This window comes from Pseudorca crassidens, chromosome 13, assembly GCF_039906515.1.
Source record: "Pseudorca crassidens isolate mPseCra1 chromosome 13, mPseCra1.hap1, whole genome shotgun sequence".
Taxonomy (NCBI): domain Eukaryota; kingdom Metazoa; phylum Chordata; class Mammalia; order Artiodactyla; family Delphinidae; genus Pseudorca; species Pseudorca crassidens.
Window position 1 is genome coordinate 25692006 of NC_090308.1, and position 14308 is coordinate 25706313.

Below are 14308 nucleotides of genomic sequence, written 5' to 3' on the forward strand. Positions count from 1 at the left end.
CTGACAATAGTTCAGAACTAGAGTTGTTTTGGACGACTGGTCCACTGTAGGGAAGGGGAAAAATACCCTTTTCTTTATCCTCCTAGGTTTTTTGGCTGGGGCCTTACAAATTAGACCAACAAAAGACAGCAACAAGAGAAAAACAGAGTTCATTATTGCATGCATGGCACGCACACGCAGGAGAACTCAATGATAAGTAACTCAAACGGGTGGTTAGAACTGGGAATTATATAATATCTTAAGAACAATCACTTTTGTAGAGAAGTGACAAGACAAAGGAAAAAGGGGTTTAGAGTTTTAGGGGTGGCAAACTGTGGGAAAGCAGAAGTATGGGGGAAACTAATGGAAGATAAGGCTTGTTTTAGTAAGACTGGTTATGTAGATCCCTGTGGTGTCATCTCCGGGCTGATAAGAGTCTAGAGTTGTCTCCTATGATAAGAATCATCCTACCCTTCCTGGTAGAGAGGGGGAGGCCAGAGAGGCATCTGTTTCTTCTCGATTGCCTTCAGCTCAGAATCATCCTTACGACAAAGTGGTAGATTTGGGGGTGGCATATTCTGATCTCCTCCACAACCCAGGAAAAGGGGAGCACAGTAACCACAGCTCTGTTTTGACCTGGTTCTCACATGAGGAGCATGAACTCCAGTTTGAAAAGGGATTAAAGTTCTTGTCTTGAAGAATTTTGCCATGATGATGGGGAGCCGTGTGGTCTAGTAGACTAGCATTTATTGAGTGTTTCCCATGTTCCAGGGCCTGGGCTAAGGACTTTACACATGTATGCCATTTAATTCTCATAACAACCCCCTGAAGGAGGTACTGTTCTTACTCTTTTACAGATGAGACCCTTGGAGTGTAAATAAATTTACTTGTCCAAGGTCTAGTGTTAGGAGTGATGCTAGGGTTGGAACCTGATCAATCCCTTTATTAAATGAAGTCCCCTAAGTTACGCTGTGCTGTAGGCAGTACCACAGCCCTGTTTTCACATACTAGGTAGGTAAAGAAGGACAGTAACTTAGCCCACGGAGGGCGCATTGCAGAGCTCAGGTTTGAACTCAGGTACTCCAGACGCCTGAACCTGCTTCCTCCTTGTCAGCACACTGCTGCCCCTTTAGAAGAGACCTCTGCCCCTTATTCTAAGATGTCTTTCTGGGACTTGGAGATGCTGGCCATCCTAAGCATAAAATTACAGGAGTCAGTCATTATGTAATAGTTTTGAATGGTTGGCAGACCTTAACTAGACTTATCTTGGTGATCATTTTGTAATACAGAAATATCAAATCACCATGTTATGTGTATCAGGAACTAACAAGGTATTGTAGGTCAATTATACTTGAAAAACAAACAAACAAAAAACCTTATATAAAAAGATCATATTTGTGGTTACCAGAGGTGGGCATGAGGGGAGAGGGAATTGCGTGAAAGTGGTCAAAATGTACAAACTTCCAGTTATAAGATAAAGAAGTACTAGGGATGTAAAGTACAACATGATAAATATAATTAACACTGTTGTATGTTATATATGAAAGTTGTGAAAATAGTAAATCCTTAGAGTTCTCCTCACAAGGAAAAAAACCTTTTTTCTATTTCTTTTTTAACACCTTTATTGGAGTATAATTGCTTTACAATGTTGTGTTAGTTTCTGCTGTATAACAAAGTGAATCAGCTATACGTATACATATATCCCCACATCCCCTCCTTCTTGCATCTCCCTCCCACCCTCCCTATCCCACCCCTCTAGGTCGTCACAAAGCCCCGAGCTGATCTCCCTGTGCTATGCGGCTGCTTCCCACTAGCTATCTATTTTACATTTGGTAGTGTGTATATGTCCATGCCACTCTCTCACTACGTCCCAGCTTACCCTTCCCCCTCCCCATGTCCTCAAGTCCATTCTCGACGTCTGTGTCTTTATTCCTGTGCTGCCCCTAGGTTCTTCAGAACGATTTTATTTTTAGATTCCATATATATGTGTTAGCATATGGTATTTGTTTTTTTCTCTCTGACTTACTTCACTCTGTATGACAGACTCTAGGTCCATCCACCTCACTACAAATAACTCAGTTTCGTTTTTTTTTATGGCTGAGTAATATTCCATTGTATATATGTGCCACATCTTCTTTATCCATTCATCTGTCAATGGACACTTAGGTTGCTTCCATGTCCTGGCTACCGTAAATAGTGCTGCAATGAACATTGTGGTACGTGACTCTTTTTGAATTATGGTTTTCTCAGGATATATGCCCAGTAGTGGTATTGCTGGGTCATATGGTAGTTCTATTTTTACTTTTATAAGGAACCTCCATACTGTTCTCCATAGTGGCTGTATCAATTTACATTCCCACCAACAGTGCAAGAGGGTTCCCTTTTCTCTGCACCCTCTCCAGCATTTATTGTTTGTAGATTTTTTGATGATGGCTATTCTGACTGGTGTGAGGTGATACCTTATTGTAGTTTTGATTTGCATTTCTCTAATGATTAATGATGTTGAACATCCTTTCATTTGTTTGCTGGCAATCTGTATATCTTCTTTGGATAAATGTCTATTTACGTATTCTGCCCATTTTTGGATTGGGTTGTTTGTTTTTTTGATATTGAGCTGCATGAACTGCTTGTATATTTTGGAGATTAATCCTTTGTCAGTTACTCCATTTGCAAATATTTTCTCTCATTCTGAGGGTTGTCTTTTCACCTGTTCATGGTTTCCTTTGTTGTACAAAAGCTTTTAAGTTTCATTAAGTCCCATTTGTTTATTTTTGGTTTTATTTCTATTTCTCTAGGAGGTGGGTCAAAAAGGATCTTGCTGTGACTTATGTCATAGAGTGTTCTGCCTATGTTTTCCTCTAAGAGTTTGATGGTGTCTGGCCTTACATTTAAGTCTTTAATCCATTTTGAATTTATTTTTGTATATGATGTTAGGAAGTGTTCTAATTTCATTCTTTTACATATAGCTGTCCAGTTTTCCCAGCACCACTTATGGAGGAGGCTTTCTTTCCTCCATTGTGTACTCTTGTCTCCTTTATCACAAATAAGGTGACCATATGTGCGTGGGTTTATCTCTGGGCTTTCTATCCTGTTCCATTGATCTATATTTCTGTTTTTGTGCCAGTACCATACTGTCTTGATTACTGTAGCTTTGTAGTATAGTCTGAAGTCAGGGATCCTGATTCCTCCAGCTCCATTTTCCTTTCTCAAGATTGCTTTTGCTATTTGGGGTCTTTTGTGTTTCCATACAAATTGTGAAAATTTTTTTCTAGTTCTGTGAAAAATGCCATTGGTTGTTTGATAGAGATTGCATTGAATCTGTAGATTGCTTTGGGTAGTATAGTTATTTTCACAATGTTGATTCTTCCAATCCAAGAACATGGTATATCTCTCCGTCTGTTTGTATCATCTTTAATTTCTTTCATCAGTGTCTTATAGTTTTGTGCACACAGGTCTTTTGTCACTTTAGGTAGGTTTATTCCTAGGTATTTTATTCTTTTTTGTTTCAATGGTAAATAGGAGTGTTTCCTTAATTTCTCTTTCAGATTTTTCATCATTAGTATATAGGAATGCAAGAGATTTCTGTGCATTGATTTTGTTTCCTGCTAGTCTACCAAATTCATTGATTAGCTCTAGTAGGTTTCTGGTAGCATCTTTAGGATTCTCTATGTATAGTATCATGTCATCTGTAAACAGTGACAGTTGTACTTCTTGTTTTTCAATTTGGATTCCTTTTATTTCTTTTTCTTCTCTGATTGCTGTGGCTAAAACTTCAAAAACTATGTTGAATAATAATGGTGAGAGTGGGAAACCTTGTCTTGTTCCTGATCTTAGAGGAAAGGGTTTCAGTTTTTCACCATTGAGGGCGATGTTGGCTGTGGGTTTGTCATATATGGCCTTTATTATGTTGAGTTAGGTTCCCTCTATGCCTACTTTCTGGAGAGTTTTTTTCATAAATGGGTGTTGAATTTTGACAAAAGCTTTTTTTTCCATCTACTGAGGTTATCAGGTTTTTATCCTTCAATTTTTTAATATGGTGTATCACATTGATTGATTTATGTATATTGAAGAATCCATGCATTCCTGGAATAAACCCCACTTGATCATGGTGTATGATCCTTTTAATGTGTGGTTGGATTCTGTTTGCTAGTATTTTGTTGAGGATTTTTGCATCTATGTTCATCAGAGATATTGGCCTGTAGTTTTCTTTGTTTGTGACATCTTTGTCTGGTTTTGGTATCAGGGTGATGGTGGCCTCATAGGATGAGTTGGGGAGTGTACCTCCCTCTGCTATATTTTGGAAGATTTTGAGAAGGATAGGTGTTAACTCTTCTCTAAATGTTTGATAGAATTTGCCTGTGAAACCATCTTGTCCTGGGCTTCTGTTTGTTGGAAGGTTTTTTTTTTTTTTTTTTTTTTTTGCGGTATGCGGGCCTTTCACCATTGCAGCCTCTCCCACTGCGGAGCACAGGCTCCGGACGCACAGGTGCAGTGGCCATGGCTCATGGGCCCAGCTGCTCCGCGACATGTGGGATCTTCCTGAACTAGGGCACGAACCCGTGTCCCCTGCATTGGCATGTGGGCTCTCAACCACTGCGCCACTAGGGAAACCCTGTTGGAAGGTTTTTAATCAACTTTTCAATATCAGTGCTTGTGATTGGTCTGTTTATATTTTCTATTTCTTCTTGGTTCAGCCTTGGAAAGTTGTGCTTTTCTAAGAATTTGTCCATTTCTTCCAGGTTGTCCATTTTATTGGCATATAGTTGCTTGTAGTAATCTCTCACGATCCTTTGTATTTCTTCAGTGTCAGTTGTTACTTGTCCTTTTTCATTTCTAATTCTGTTGATCTGAGTCTTCTCCCTTTTTTTCTTGATGAGTCTGGCTAATGTTTTATCAATTTTGTTTATCTTCTCAAAGAACCAACTTTTAGTTTTATTGATCTTTGCTACTGTTTCCTTCATTTCTTTTTCATTCATTTCTGATCTGATCTTTATAATTTCTTTCCTTCTGCTAACTTTAGGGTTTTTTTTTTTGTTCTTCTTTCTCTAATTGCTTTAAGTGTAAGGTTAGGTTGTTTAGTTGAGGTTTTTCTTATTTCTTGAGGTAGAGTTGTATTGCTATAAAATTCCCTCTTAGAACTGCTTTTGCTGCATCCCATAGGTTTGGGTCATCATGTTTTCATTGTCATCTGTTTCTAGGTATTTTTTGATTTCCTCTTTGATTTCTTCAGTGATCTCTTGGTTATTTAGTAGCATATTGTTTAGCCTCCATATGTTTGTATTTTTTACAGTTTTTTCCTGCAATTGATATCTAGTCTCATAGCACTGTGGTCGGAAAAGAAATTTGATATGATTTCAATTTTCTTAAATTTACCAAGGCTTGATTTGTGACCCAAGATATTATCTATCCTGGAGAATGTTCCATGGGCACCTGAGAAGAAAGTGTATTCTGTTGTTTTTGGATGGAATGTCCAATAAATATCAATTTAGTCCATCTTCTTTAATATGTCATTTAAAACTTGTGTTTCCTTATTTATTTTCATTTTGGATGATCTGTCCATTGGTGAAAGTGGGGTGTTAAAGTCCCCTACTATTATTGTGTTACTGTCGACTTCCCCTTTTATGGACGTTAGCATTTGCCTTATGCATTGAGGTGCTCCTATATTGAGTACATAAATATTTACCATTGTTATATCTTCTTCTTGGACTGATCCCTTGATCATTATGTAGTGTCCTTCTTTGTCTCTTGTAATGGTCTTTGTTTTAAAGTCTATTTTGTCTGATATGAGAATTGCTACTTCAGCTTTCTTTTGATTTCCATTTGCATGGAATATCTTTTTCCATCCCCTCACTTTCAGTCTGTATGTGTCCCTAGGTTTGAAGTGGGTCTCTTGTAGACAGCATATGTATTGGTCTTGTTTTCGTATCCATTCAGCCAGTCTATGTCTTTTGCGGGGAGCATTTATTCCATTTACATTTAAGGTAATTATCAATATGTATGTTCCTATTACCATTTTCTTAATTGTTTTGGGTTTGTTATTGTAGGTCTTTTCCTATTCTTTGGTTTCCTGCCTAGAGAAGTTCCTTTAGCATTTGTTGTAAAGCTGGTTTGGTGGTGCTGAATTCTCTTAATTTTTGCTTGTCTGTAAAGGTTTTAATTTCTCCATCAAATGTGAATGAGATACTTGCTGGGTAGAGTAATCTCGGTTGTAGTTTTTTCCCTTTCATCGCTTTAAATACGTCCTGCCACTCCCTTCTGGGTTGTAGAATTTCTGCTGAAAGATAAACTGTTAACCTTATGGGGATTCCCTTGTATGTTATTTGTTGCTTTTCCCTTTCTGCTTTTAATATTTTTTCTTTGTATTTAATTTTTGATAGTTTGATTAATATGTTTCTCGGCATGTTTCTGTTTGGGTTTATCCTGTATGGGACTCTGTGCTCCCTGGACTTGATTGACTATTTCCTTTCCCATATTAGGGAAGTTTTCCACTATATTCTCTTCAAATATTTTCTCAGACCCTTTCTTTTTCTCTTCTTCTTCTGGGACCCCTATAACTCGAATGTTAGTGCGTTTAATATTGTCCCAGAGGTCTCTGAGACTGTCCTCAATTCTTTTCATTCTTTTTTCTACTCCCTGGCAGTTATTTCCACCATATTTCCACCATTCCAGCTCACTTATCCCTTCTTCTGTCTCAGTTATTCTGCTATTGATTCCTTCTAGAGTATTTTTAATTTCAGTTATTGTATTGTTCATCACTGTTTGTTTGCTCTTTAGTTCTTCTAGATCCTTGTTAAATGTTTCTGTTATTTTCTCCATTCTGTTTCTGAGATTTTTGGATCATCTTTACTATCACTACTCTGAATTCTTTTTCAGGTAGTTTGCCTATTTTGTCTTCATTTATTTGGTTTTTTGTCTTTGGTGTTTACTTTGCTCCTTCATCTGTAACATATTGTTTTGTCATTTAATTTTTTTTTTTTAATGGATGATGCTGTTTTCCTGTCTTACTGTTTGTTTGGCTTAAGACATCCGGCGCTGGAATTTGCAGGCAGTTGGATAGAGGTGGGTCTTGGTGCTGAGATGAGGACCTCTGGGAGGCCTCACTCTGATTAATATTCCCTGGGGTCTGAGGTTCTCTGTTAGTCCAGCAGGTTGGACTCAGAGCTCCCACCACAGAAGCTTGGGCCTGACCTCTGGCCTGAGAACCAAGATCTCACAAGCTGGTCACTGGGGGTTCCTCCCATCCCCTTAAGTATCCGTGGTCTCTCACCAGTGCTTGGTAGGTGCCCTAGTTGTGCAGAGACACGAATTCCACATCCTCTTAGTCTGCCATCTTGACTCTGCCCCCCTTTTTTCTATTTCTTAATTTTGTACCTATATAAGATGATGGTTGTTCACTAAACTTATTGTGTCATCATTTCACAATGTATATAAAGCAAATCATTATGCTGTGTACCTTAAACATATACAGTGCTATATGTCAGTTATATCTCAATAAATCTGGAAGAAAAAAAAAGAAACTACCCCCTTCTTGCTCTCTGCTTAGGAAATTGTTGATGTGTTTGGGATTGGATGCTCTCCTTTGCCACCTCTCCCTCCACTGTTCTCTATACACAATTCTGTACTTGCTTGTTTCCACTTTTCCATCCCCCCACTTAGCTCATGACTTAACCCTTACTACATTTTGTGTTCCAGACACCTAGCGGGGCCTGGCACAAAGCGAGCACTGAGGACATGGTTGGTGACATAGGAAGGGATGACAATGACTCATGTGTCGTCCTTCCAGATAACTGTGCATCAACAGTGGTCATACACCCAATAAGCTAGAAGAATGGCTGAAGGTGAGACTTTCAAACAAAACAGCAGCCATTGGGACATCTTCAATCCTCCCCTTCCTCAGAGAGTAGTTCTACAGAAGACCAGTTTTAAAGCTTCACTGTGGGGACCTAGGGCTGATTTGTCTATGCAAACAGGAGGGGTCTACTAGGGGTTTGGTGTCCCAAAGGCAATGCTGCTGCAGCAACTTGTCAGGCAGAGCCATCGACAGTGTTCTCCTGCAGTGTGTTCTCCCCACCAACCTCAGTCCTAGTTCTTTTGTAGAAAGAGCATAGGATTAGGAGTCAAGAGATCCAAGTCTCCCCTGTTCACCACTTATGAGCTGTGTGATTTTAGAAGTCGCTTTGCTTCCCTAAGCATTCGTTCTGTCATCTCTAAAGTAGGAATTATAATAATATATGGCCTGACTACCTCATAGGGTTATGTACATCAAAAAAGATTGTAAAAATGAAAATCCTTTGTAAACCAGAGGACTCTGATTGTCTAAGGTATTATCTTCACCTGCACACTTGGGCAGCCCATGGTGATTTATGTTTATAGATCCCTTTGATACATCTTAGGAAATTCCTGGCAGTCCTGACACTCAGGTGTAGCTTACTTTTCTTTGGGTTTTAAGACATGTGGGGAGATTTTCTTTATAACATTTCAAATAACATTTTCTGTCTCTCTAGGGCTTCCTTTTTTATTTTTATTTTTGCATCTGTAAAATGAATGTATGATGTGCCTTTAGGCCAGTAAGTAAAAACCACATCCCTCTTATCTGTTCTGAGAAGGAGGTCAAATTACAGATTCTGTGAGAAGGGAACTTTTTAGTTCCTTCCTAGCTGAGGCTAACCTTCAACTGTCCAACCAACCCTAGAGGTTGGTTACCAAGGGGTCACCCTAGTCTATTAGTGTGAAGGCAGGCAGCTCCATTGTAGTTCAGTAATTTGTGAGTAGAAAAAGCAGTACCTTTGCAATGTGAAGGGAGAAGGGACCTGGAACAAAACGGCCCAGATATATCAGAGAGGACTGGAGAAGCAGCAGGCAGTGAGAGAGAGGCTGAGGAGAGCCTTGATGGAGCAAAGAGGGAGTCTTGGTGGGGGCACAGGCCCGTCTAGGCTGGGGCCCTGAGGGTAGTAAGTGGTTGCGAAGCAAGCTCAGTGGCTTGGCTCCTGCTCTTACCACACCTAATTCCTGTCAGTTATTACTAACAGGAATAACTTTTCTTCATTTTCATATGGACCTTATTTACCCAGAGGTGTCTCTGGTGAAATGAGTTGAGGGGAAATATATAATCACTTGTGACTCCTGCTTTATTCTAAGTTGTCCAGCAAAGAGCATCAAATTAGGAAGCACCTTATGTCTGCGTCCCTAACCCCCACTCCCGTATCTTTAGCTCCAGACTTGGTCTTGGTTTGCATGTGTTGTATCGATATGACCACAACATCAGAGAATATTGAGGTTTTCCCAATATACTGAGTTTTCTTAAATAATGATGAACGTAATAGTAGGTTACATTTGAATAGTTATTTAGTTTATAAAGTGCCTTCATGTTTATTTATTTCCTTATTTGAGCTTCATAACAACTTATATTAAAGAAAGCATTATTAGCCCATATTACAAATAGGAAACCAAAGCTCAAAGATTTTCCAGAGGGACGAAGGTAGAGATAATTCTCAACCCAGGGGTTTTGGCTCTTAATTCCATGTTCTTTATACTATATTCTGTATGGGTATCTACACTGATGTGTGTATCTAGCTATATAGATATTTAAAATTTTATTTTGATTAAAAAATGTGATTTTGAAAAGCACTCTGCTGGACACAGTGAGGATTTCCACATGAGTTTTGTCATATTTTCTTGGGTAACATAGGTCCTGTCTGTGGGGATTTATTAGTGACACAGGCTTTGGGATGACTTGGCATGACTGCCTTCAGGACTCCCTGGGAAATGAATTTTCCCACTCTGTTTGTTGATTTTATGTGCTTATATAATCAGTTCCCAAAACTTTAAGACTCATTATTTTCCACCTCTGGTGGGACCTTTGTGAAATTTCCCCATTTTCTCTTCAAGAAGTTTCAAGTTAGTCACTACCCTTTACAATGACTTTTGAGATTTTCTATACACTGTTCTCAGTAGCAGCAAAAGAAATTCCCACACAGTCAGATGGCAAACAAACACCCGCAATGTTCAGGCACACGAGTGACTAAGCTGATCAAGGTGTGTTTAAAATGTAATCTTCAACCAGGAACTTGACATTTCCCTGTAGACTTCCAAATCTGTGCTATTTCTTCATGTCCCCTCCAATTTTCTAGAGTCATTTTCATTAAGGAGTCAGAAAACCCAACATTAGAAAGCATACATATTATTAGGAAGGGGAAAGCAAATTTTATTACCTTCCCAGTTTAAATTGTCTTCATTATTAATTTCCTCTCTCATTCCTCTCAATTTTATGGAATGCTCTTGACTACCTACTTTTCGTCTCGCATCCATCAACACATCCTTGAAGAAACAAAAATGCCATGTAAACCCCTCATAACTTCATTTCTTCTCAAAGACTTGATTGAGTTGGGGCTCATTTGTACTTCAGTAGAAGGTGTCCAAGGTAACTCCCAGAGTACTCAGGAAATGCTGCTTTAGTGACTCAAAAATTATACTAATTTAGTGTTATTAAAGTGTTTCTTGCTTGAAGTGATTTCTACTTTATCTAGTCATCATAAAAGAGCATATTCCTTCTCTGACAGAGAATGCCTCTTTGTGACCCAGCGTAAATTACTTAAGCTATCTTCCTCCAATTTCCTCAGTTGCAGGAAAAAAAAAAGAAAGAAAAGAAAAAAAACAGGGCCGGCCATGTTGAACTGATTACATGATAAAGAAGGTGACTGAGTTCTTATTTATAACATCCTGAAGATCAAAAGCCATACATGTACAGCATAATTAGTAATACTCTATAGTGTTTGTTGTAACCTATAGAGTTAATGGCCTTGAATTACTGTGACTCATACTGTGCATTGTATTCAATAAAGTCATTCTCAAAAAGGAAAGTAACATGAAATAAAGCGTTGGCCCAACATTTTGAGCACACGTCAAATTGAAAGAGGACCAGAGGAAAAATCTTCAGTGGTGGATGTGGTTTCAGTAGACACAAAATAACCAATAGGCAACATGCAGGGAAGACATAAAACATTCCACATGCCTCTGAGACTCCTTGATCTATTACCACTTTCCTGGAGAGCCCCACATCATGCAATTCATGCAGACCCTATGAGGTGAGACCATCTATCTGCTCAGGCATGCAGAAATCTGTGAGAAGCCAGGGGTGGGAAAACTTTGGAGGAAAAGAAGTGCTAGTGGCCAGGAAAGGAATGGCCTTAAGAGTTGAATAGTCCGAGGAGAGAAGCAGATGTCTTGGGGCAAAGCATTTTTTTCTCTCTCAAAACTTTCTTGTCCATCACAGACATAGAGAAGGGACTTGTGGTTGCCAAGGGGGAGGGGGTTGGGGGAGGGATGGGGTGGGAGTTTGGGGTTAGCAGATGTAAGTTATTATGTATAGAATGGTTATGCGACAAGGTCCTACTGTATAGCACAGAGAACTGTATCCAACATCCTCTGATAAACCATAATGGAAAAGAATATAAAAAAAGAATGTATATATATGTATAACTAAATCACTTTTCTGTACAGCAGAAATTAACACAATATTGTAAATCAACTGCACTGTAATTAAAAAAAATTTTTTTTTCTTGTCTAGATGTTCAACTGCATAAGGACGGGCAATCCCTGAATTCAGTCATGTGCCCCATGGAACAGAGTACACTGTGAAAGTGCATCTCAGCAAACATCCTTCTTCAAAACATAGCTTTAAAACTGAGGACACGCTTAGCCTGGTAAGTGGAAATAAACAAAGCAAAGCGTTCTGTAACAGCCCTGTGACCCATTGTTAAAGGAACCAAACCCACAGGCACAAGACAGGAGTCATTATGAGGCAAGTGATAGTTCTTTGGTGAGCTCAGAGGCTGTTCTCGTGCAGTGACACTTGAGCCACTGCCCACTGATGTGAATGACCCGGTGTGTTCAGTCCCTGTACTTCCTGACCCTAGCTCTTGGCATTCATGGGCTATGCAGTGGGCGTGCACATGTAAGTTTGCTTTTTGCATCAGTTTCAATTCCCTCCTCATTTTTTAGGGTAAGAATGAGAAATAGTCTATCAAGGGTTACTGAAACACACACACACACACACACACACACAGAGTAAATCCAGAGAGACATCGAGTGAAAAATGTTATAGACTTGTTAAAATCCAAGGACATTAAGTAGAGAAGAAATTCATACCATTTTAAAAAGTCTGATATATTAAACTGATAAATTTGTTTTAAAATGACCTTTTAGAAACTAACACACCATTGTAAAGCAATTATACTCCAATAAAGATGTTTAAAAAAAACCAGGCAATATTCTTTTAAATATTCATACACTTCTTGTCCAAATGATAAATCAAAAATATAATTCCCTAAACTTTCATAAGTTGATTATAAACTTAAACATATCTAAATGTAAATTAAAATCGCAAGTCAAGTATATCAGATTTTCTTAGTAACTCTATATTAGGCTGAATTATGGCTACCTAAAGATATCAGGTCCTAATTCCTAGAACCTATAAATGTTACTTTCTAAGGAACAATGGCCTTTGTTGTGATTAAGTATCTTGATAAGGGGAAATTATCCTGGATTACCTGCCTGGACCTTAAATCCAATCACAAATGTCCTTATGAGAGAAAGAGGGAGATCAGACAGACACAGGAAGAGAAGGAGCCATGTAACTACAGAGGCAGGGATTGGAATGATGTGGCCGTGAGTCAAGGAATGCTGGCAGCCACTAGAAGCTAGAAGAGGCAAGGGATGGATTCTCCCCCAGAGCTTCTGGAGGCAGTGCAACCTTGCTTTTGGACTGCTGCCCTCTTCCAGAGCTAGGAGAGGATACATTTCTGTTGTTTTTAAGCCACCAAGTTTGTGGTCATTTGTAACAGCCGGCACAGGAAACTAATACAGTTTTTAACACCCTAACAAGCAAACAGAATAAACTAAAATGTCATTATGGTTACAAAACTGTTTAAATATCTTCTCATCATTCCTGCTTAGAAAAATACAGTTATGATTTTGCTTCTTAATCTTATTTTCCAGTCAGTTGAGGTTGCATGTTCTGGGTGTGTTGACTCCTTACCTCGGCTGGGGCCTACACCTTGATTCAAGATGATTCAAACCTGAGCCACCAATCATAGGCTGAGGTCCTTCTCTACTAGTGCTCTCTGGTTTTGTCATAGAATTTTAATTGCCTTTCCTATTGACTTTGGTTTTCTTTGCATATTTTTCTTTTGGCCTATAACTATAACATAGTGAAATAGTCTGTAGGATAATTATGTATTTCTTATGGGTAGTTCATTACACTAGTTAAGAAAATCTAGCAGATTCATTTTCTTGGATGGGCCATTAGTTCTCCTTCAGATTATGTTAGAATGCCCCTGTTAAGATTGCTGCTGAACTGACTATTTATTATACGTGTCTCCTTGCCCTCAACTGTTTCTTTCTGGTGGTTATGTGAGAGAAGCAGCAGTAATGATTGGCTCTTCCTGTCACTGATGCAACTCCAGGATGCCCTGGAGTTGTCTCACCTACAGTTTTCTTCTCATAGTCCTGATTTCACTTCTACAAAGTCACTAAATATTTAAACATATTCTACTATATACGTGTGCCACAAGCAGGGATGAGGGCATTGGACCCATCACTTGATGGCTTTCTCCCACTTTGCATCCTTAATGTGTTGACTTTGTTTGTTTCTCTTGCTTCACGGATCACAGGTGACTGTTGCTCCAGGTGTTATGTAGGAAGAAGAGCAAACATGGGCAGCAGGCTGGTGGCTACCCTTCCATCCCGAAGGCAAAACTTTCCCAAGACGCCCAGTCTCAACAAAGCAGATTTCCATGCACCTCTCATTGGCCCAAAGTATGTCATGGGACCTCCTGGCTTCAAAGAAGACTGGGCACAGGTGCTTAGAATTTCTAGTCTCTACTAGTGTGAGGCAAGCAAGGGAGAAAGGTTGGGAAGGGGGACTGATCAGCCAGCCTCCCGCCTGCCCCACAACCTCTCTGCGTGTCTGCCTTACACTTTTCTCTCTCTCTAGACCTCTTTCTTCTGCTTCACAATTTAGATGGCCCCAAATGACCACCTTAGCTCTAGAGAAACTCCCAGTCCAGAGGCCTCTTTCTCTATTTGTGAACCATGGCCTTTTTGCTTTAGATTTACTGGGGATACTCGTTAAAAGGATCCTGAGCTCCAAACCTACTGTATCAGACACATCCTGAAGATCAAATATCCTTCAGCTCTAGATCCAAAGATATGCTGCTGGAGCTTGGGAATCTTGCATGATTCTTATGCACACTAAACTTTGAGGGTCAGTGAACTGGAGTCCTTGGGTCCCAATTCCAAATTCCTGGAAAGGGCTCCTGATTGGTCTGCT

General features: G+C 39.3%; 1 long non-coding RNA gene across 1 annotated transcript; it reads left to right on the forward strand.

Moving 5' to 3' along the window:
- Positions 1-11013: 11013 nt before the first annotated feature.
- On the forward strand, positions 11014-13922 carry LOC137204960 (uncharacterized). Its single transcript, XR_010933929.1, has 3 exons — positions 11014-11063; positions 11546-11681; positions 13650-13922. It is a non-coding gene; the product is annotated as an uncharacterized lncRNA (long non-coding RNA).
- The last annotated feature ends 386 nt before the right edge of the window (positions 13923-14308 follow it).